Source organism: Ochotona curzoniae, unplaced genomic scaffold (assembly GCF_017591425.1).
Source record: "Ochotona curzoniae isolate NIBS_2020 unplaced genomic scaffold, NIBS_Ocur_1.0 scaffold_2476, whole genome shotgun sequence".
Taxonomy (NCBI): Eukaryota; Metazoa; Chordata; class Mammalia; order Lagomorpha; family Ochotonidae; genus Ochotona; species Ochotona curzoniae.
The window spans coordinates 23,210,386-23,217,479 of record NW_024467095.1 but is presented as its reverse complement, the minus strand read 5'-3'; the positions used below and the strand labels follow the sequence as shown (position 1 = coordinate 23,217,479).

Sequence of the window (7,094 nt, the reverse complement as noted above, 5' to 3'; positions counted from 1 at the left end):
TTGTGATACATTTTATTTTCCAAATTGCTTCAAGACCTAATTTAACATGCCACCATCCAAAATACAGCATGTTCCCTCTATTCCCCTATAAGCCAATTAATTCCTTCTCTATTCAAGACTATGACACTCTATGGAGATCAACTGTAGTGTCTCTTTTGCGGATTAGTCACATAACAATGGATGTTAAATGAAAAGGGGAGACCATTTTACTTGATTAACTGTGTTCCTAATAAAAGCACAGTGTTGCAGCAGATTTATGTATTTTCAGTGAAAGAACTACTTAATTTCCCACAGCTAGCTTTATGGAGAATATCATTGCCCATTCATAGAAACCAGCAAGAGTCACTGCTAATAACATGCCTACTTTTGGAGATACTGTTCAGCTTTTGAGATTACTTAAAAAGATCATGCCAGTTTTAGCTGATACTCCCCAAAGGAAAAAATGAAGCTTCCATTACAATCATCATTCACATATGTGTCAAATTTCATCATGTTCTCCTCCCTGCTGATTAATGTAATTAATCTTAAAACTAGTTTCACATTTTGCTACAATTAAAGGCAACTTACCGCTAAAATGATCTTAAATGTATGAATTCTCTTTCAAGTATGCTAATTTTTCTCTCTTCCTGCTTGTTCATCTGTTTCATGTTAATCTTGAGGAATTCATCCTGGAAAAATTAATAGAAGCTGTTCTTCAAAGAATCAGGTGTGGAAATTAAATGAAAGACTAGCTAATGTGCTTGAATGTGTATTTTATTCCTAGGTTCTTAGATCACAAATAAGATGAATGTCACAATTTATGTTGATATTTTATGTTTGGAATAAGATAGCTGTGAGAAGGGAAGGGCTAGCTGACACACTTTCATTATCAGAAACTTTAGTCCTTGCTTTAAGAGCTAGGAAACAAGAAGTCACTCTTCATAGGGTCTTGAGAAGGACTGAACAAGGCCAGGTATAGCCAAGGAGAAGGCTTGCTCTTCCAGGTAAGTGGCAAAAGGCCCTTGCCACATTGGAACTTGTTGAATTATCCTCTGAGTGCTGGGTTTTTCTTTGTGTTAAGTCGTCCTTCTAGTCTGCTGACTGCAAATGGTATGTACTCACTTGAGGGCCAAGCTTGTGCAAAAGTTTCTAATCAATGCATAATCATACTGCAAATCAAAAAATAAAAGGAGGTTGAGGGACAAACAGAAATGAAATGTCAAACCTTTGTCTTTTGAGATAAGTTTGGCTAAAACGTTACACTATTTGCTGAAGACCCATTCAGCGTCTTCAATGAGCTCACCATTTATACAAGAGTGAAAGAGAGGAAAATTCTTGAAGGCAAAAACATGTGCATGCAGACTACACATTTGCCATGAAACAGTGACTGCTACAATGGTGAGATAGTGGCTGCTCTTCAATAGAAAATATGCAAACACAGGCATGCTTGATTTTGAATTCAGAAACTCATAGACAAATAAATAAAAGGAAACGGAAACACTATGAGCGTACAACATATTAATTTGTGTGGCTGCTGATTGTCATCTTTAGCACTGGCAGCTCTTGAGTCCTTAAAGGTCCACGGCTTACCCTATAAGGAAAGCATGGTCAGAGCTTCAGATACACAGAATGCTATGGGAGATGCGCTCACAGCCTTATGAAAGCACGGATGTTACAAAGCTCTCTTTGTGTAGAAGGAATTGGTGAGCGTCTCTGTTGAGATGCTGGATTCATGTCCTACAAATGTTATTGCTCTTTCGTTGTTCTTCCCTATCGAGAGGAAGCCACACCAGAGAGTGCTAAATGCTTAATGCTCTTAGTGAGATTTCAAAATGTTGGGACTCTAGGATGGATAGTTAACCTTAGTCACCTTCTCTCTTGCAAAACTGGAATATTTGCAGTTTTGTCCTGCTTCAATGCTCACCATGGTTTGCCAATACCTCCAAGAGATTTCTCCCTGTGACACTGGAAAGCACTTAGTTTCTTCCTTCTAGCCATTTTTGAGAATTATTCACATATTGATTTACAATTGAGTCACAATTCAACACTTCTTGCTCCATTTTTCACTTAGTCTCATATTTAAGAACATGTTCGTTGTTATTTTATTTTTTCCCCCAAAGAGTGTAACTTCAGCAGGATGAATAGTGCCAACGATTTAGTCGCCCTTGAGTATGCTTCATGCTTCTTAACTCCTTTATTAAGTGACAGCAAAGCCTTGATATGCGACTTGGATATATTTACTTTCCATTGATAAAGTTCTATCTATAGGGGGAAAATACAATGGGAGGATAAACACACACTTTTTCTTTTACTTAAAGCCTTGGGATTTAGTTATTGTTACCTGTGAGAAATATTACAAATGTTACTTGCTTCCATTCAAACATGGTTTTTAACTTTGTTTTACTCTTGCCGCCCACTTGAGTGTGGGACATGCGGCTACCTAAGCAAAGGAGCAGGTCAAGAAGAGATGAGAAGGATTAACTCTAAACACTCCGAGGCCGAAGGCGTGTGTCCCAAGTGGGTGTCTTAGCTACTGTACCGAAGGCCAACGCTGTGCCACTCTGCTGTTCTCTGGGTGTGTTTTAGCTCAGACTAAAAAGCAAGGCACTTGTGTGTGGCCTAATTTGGCTGAGTGAAATATTTGCAGGATATACTCGCTGAGGGTTAATGCCTTTGTACATTGCTAGTCTTAAACATAAATGATTTAAATCATCCTTTTCAAATGTATTGATTTATTTATTTGAGAATACAGAGACAAGAGAAAGAGCAGCAGCAGAGAGAGAGAGAGAGAGAGAGAGAGAGAAAGAGAGAGAGAGAAAGAGAGAGAGGGAGAGAGAGACAGAGGGACCTTCTATCCACAGACTTCCTTCCCCAGATGTCTGCAGTGGCCAGGGATGGGCCTGGAGGAGGCAGGAGGCAGGGATTCATCCGTATCTCACAGGTGGATAAGGAGCCCAAGTACAGGGGTCATCCAAGGCATATCATCAACAGGGAGCTTGTTTGGAAGCAAAACAGCCAGAATTTGATGTGATGCTAATGTCATTTTTATATGGTATTTATTTGCTTAAAATCCATGTATCAGTATTTAGATGTTTTACTTCAGCATTAGCATTTCTAATTCATCACAAACACTGTTGTGTCCTACCTGTAGCTGCACTGCACAAAAAGGATGCGCTAATAAAGCAGATGAGGGATAAACACACAGCACAATATTCCTTCAGCAGGCACAGGAACATCCAAGGTTCAAGGGAAGGTGAAAGGTTCAAGGGGAAGTGGAGTGAAAAGATAAGTTCATCTTTGTCCCTAAAATTTTGAAATCCATTGATAATCTTTCCATAACGCACATTTCTCATGAACTTTTAAACATTCGTACATCAAAGCCAATTTTGGTCTCATTTCATTCTCTATAGATTTTTCAAAGCAATCGTGTGTAACTGCAAATGTGTTTTTTTTTTCCTATCCATTAGCTGATTGTGTATGTGCAGCAATGAGAAACTAAGAATCTGTTAAAAATAATGCCTGTGGTCCTCACACAACAGTGCTGGGTGAAGGCATAGCATTTCAGGAGCTACAATTCCGTTCCTTCAGGCACACATGTGACAGGTGCAATGGAAAAAGATTGATGTAATACAAATGTATCAAGAGGGTTGTCAGCTTTTCTTGCTTTTTGCTGAGTAACCTCGGGGAAAAGGAGAAATAACCAACTGAAACACAGCTGTGACATCAAGAGAACGCAAGGGAAAAACAGAGAATTCTGCTAATGTCACAGCAATGTCACTTAAACCCTAGCAGCACTGCGGAGGAAGAAAATGTCCAAAGAGAAGAAGAAAAAAAAAAGAAAGTGTATTTTTGAGGTATCTTTTCACATTTAGATTTTTTTAAATTACTCATAATGTTCAGTTCTGTAAAAAAAACATAGCAAAAATATTAGGATAATGGATGCACAAAAACAAAACTTGCAAGATATTTGATGACAAGGTGATAACTTATCAAGTACAAACATCTGAGCATTTTCTAATTTTGTTGAAACTGGACAAAAGCTCGGCTAGTTTCCTATATAAAGTCTTGGGATCCATTGTTCGATCGTTTCTTCTTAAAATCCATAGTTAACTAATGATGATCGACAAAGCCATGTCTTCTGGAATGTTCTGGGTTTCCACAGTCAATAAGGAAACTGAACATGGCAAGAACAAAAACAAGGCTTGTTTTTGAGCGGCAGCCTGAGAAATCTCATCGCAGCATGTCTAGGTGGTTAGGTGGTCCCGGGAAATGCAGCCAGAGCTCCTGGGCGCAATGCAATGGGATGAATTTAGGACTTAATATCAAAATACTGGGGATCAAGAACTCATATATTAGCTCCTATGGTTGCACTTGACTATGCAGTGTTATTCCATAGTTATTTTGATGAAAACAGTCATACCTACTTTGGAAAACATCCTCTTTTAAAGCGAACACTTGGTTAAAATATAACAACTATTGAAAGCTAACATATAAATACATGACTGGAATTTCATGACTTGACTATTCTGAGGATCAATAGACACTTCAATCAACGGAACACTTACTAACACTGGAAAAGCCATGCTTATGTTCTCCGCGAGTCTCTACATTCCCACAAGTAAACATCGTAATATTTGTTTTCAAATTTTTAAAACTGAGCTAAAGTTTTAGCCATACAGAGCCCGGCACTGTAGCCTAGCAGCCAAAGTCCTCCCCTGGCACAAGCTGGGATCCCATATGGGTGCCGGTTCTTATCCTTGCAGCCCTGCTTCCCAATCAGCTCCCTGCTGGTAGCCTGGGAAAGCAGTAGTAGAGGATGACCTAAGGCCTTGGGGACTCTGCACCTGCATAGGAGACCCAGAAGAAGCTCCAGGCTCTTGGCTTCAGATCGGCGCAGCACCAGCTGTTACAGCCACTTGGGGAGTGAATCAACAGATGAAAGATCTTCCTCTCTGTCTCTCCTCCTCTCTATACATCTGACTTTCCAATCAAAGACATCTTTAAAAAAGTATTAGTTACAGAGAGGACTAATGTTTTAATATATAATTAGATCTTAGAGGAAATGCTATCTGCTTTCCCCCTTTTATTATGATACTAGCTGTTGGCTAGTCATGTCAGCTTTATTTACATTCTTCTGCAACTAATTCGGTAAGGATTTCCGTTATCTGTTGAACATGTTGATTGTGTCTACTGAGAGTATCACATCATTGTTTTTCCACTCTGTTGGTGTGGTTTGTCACACTTATTGATTTGCAAATGGTTAACCACTCTGGTACCCAGGGGAAAACCCCGTTTGGTCCTCACCATGTGATCATTTGAGCACAGTGCTGAATTTAGTTAATATTTTGTTTGATCTTTTTTTCAGCTCTGTTTATCATGGATATTCATGTGTAAGTTTGCATTTTGTCTTTTTGTTCTCAAATTCGCGCTGCCTTCCTAAAATAGGTCTGGAGAAGTTCCTTCCCTTCCAGGAGGCTGGCATACATCAAAGACGGGCAGAGCCATTTCCTCTAAACTTTTGGTAGTTTCCTTTGGATAGTCATCGGGTCCTGACCACTGCTTTGATGGGGAACTTGGTTTCAATCTTATTACTTGTTATACAATTCTTTAGATTTTTTTATGTCTGCTTGATTTTTCTTGGTAGGTTTGATAGATTCATTTTTCTGAATTGTCCAGTTTGTTAGTTCATTTTTCCTTACAGCTTACTTTTTTACTATGCATTTCATTGATTTTTCTCTAGAAGAGTAACAGTTCTACATAATTAAAATACTGAGTTTATTTCACATGTATATTTTTGTCTCCCCACCATTTCCATGTCTGACCACTAACATAACATATGTGTCCTAACATAACGTTCCATAAATATCTAAAACCAAGCAAAGGGTGGAGTTCCATCTTTTAAAAACTAAACAGGCATTTTGGACAACACATTCTTGGCGATGGAACCTGGACAACATTTATCAAACACGGCAGCGAAAGTTCTCACTCTATATTATAAAAAAAGGCCAGCCAGATATCAATTGTTACGGAAATGAAATAAGACGGAAAATTTTAACAAACTGCTTAAACTATTTTCTTAACGAAACTCCCTCCACTGCCAAAGATCTTGACTAGCCTCCCGGTCAGTCATCCGGAAGCAATTCTTCACATAATTGACAAATTTGGCTTCCACTTTGGGAAGAGAACCACCTTTTTCTATACTTGCTTGCGTTTTTGCTTTAATGTCTTCTACAGAACTGGGTCCTTTGGTGTCTTTGGGTTTTTTTTTTTTTTCTGATTTTTGGATGATTCTTGCCCTTTTGATCTTGGTGTCGGTGGTTTGGAGTCTTTTCCATTCTGGTTTGATTTCTCTGCATTCTCGTGCAGAGTTCTTCACTGTGGCTTTTTCTTCAGCTTCCGCGTGATCATCTTCATCATCTTCATCATCCTCATCCTCATCTTCATCAGCAGCGAGCTTTACTCTTTTGGGGGGTACCCTGCTGCCACCGCCAGGGGCTGATCGCTTTCCAGACGTGGTTAACAACTCCGCATCCTTCTGCTCTTTAGCTTCTGACTCTGCATCTTCCTCCGCAGCTACTAAAGGTTGCCCACTAACGTTGACAGGCTTCCAACCACACTTCAGTCTTAAGCCCACAGGTGATGTTATTTCGAAGCCTCCAAGGGAAACTGTTGGCTGTGCAGACATCTTCAAGGCTGCCAGTGTGACTTGAATTGAACTGTCATAATAGTCCATGGCCTCCGCTTTAACAATGGGCACACAGCTAGATTGGAAGTATATTAGCTTCTATCAAAAGGTGCACTGATTTGCAATGCTGGCATAACAAGAGGATGTTTAACCAGTGGTATCATGATGCCAGCCTTTTAAATTTTTTTTCCCACATAACACCATTATGAAGGCTTTATTAGTAACTCAGATTTGCAAGTCAAAAAAGCACTAACTTTGATTTTCTGGGTATAGAAACCAGGTAGGGGTTGATTTAAGACAGCAGAACTGAAATCACTCAAAAGTTAAAACGTTGTCATATTCTCATATATGGAGGCAAACATAAAACCCCAGAGTACTTTTCTGTGTATAACAGCACACAACATTTCAGCTTATAAAGCTGCAAATTATG

General features: G+C 39.2%; 1 pseudogene; it reads right to left on the bottom strand.

Annotated features, from left to right (window-relative positions):
- Nucleotides 1–5,933: 5,933 nt before the first annotated feature.
- Nucleotides 5,934–6,712, bottom strand: LOC121170904 (annotated as a pseudogene).
- Between the last annotated feature and the right edge of the window lie 382 nt (nt 6,713–7,094).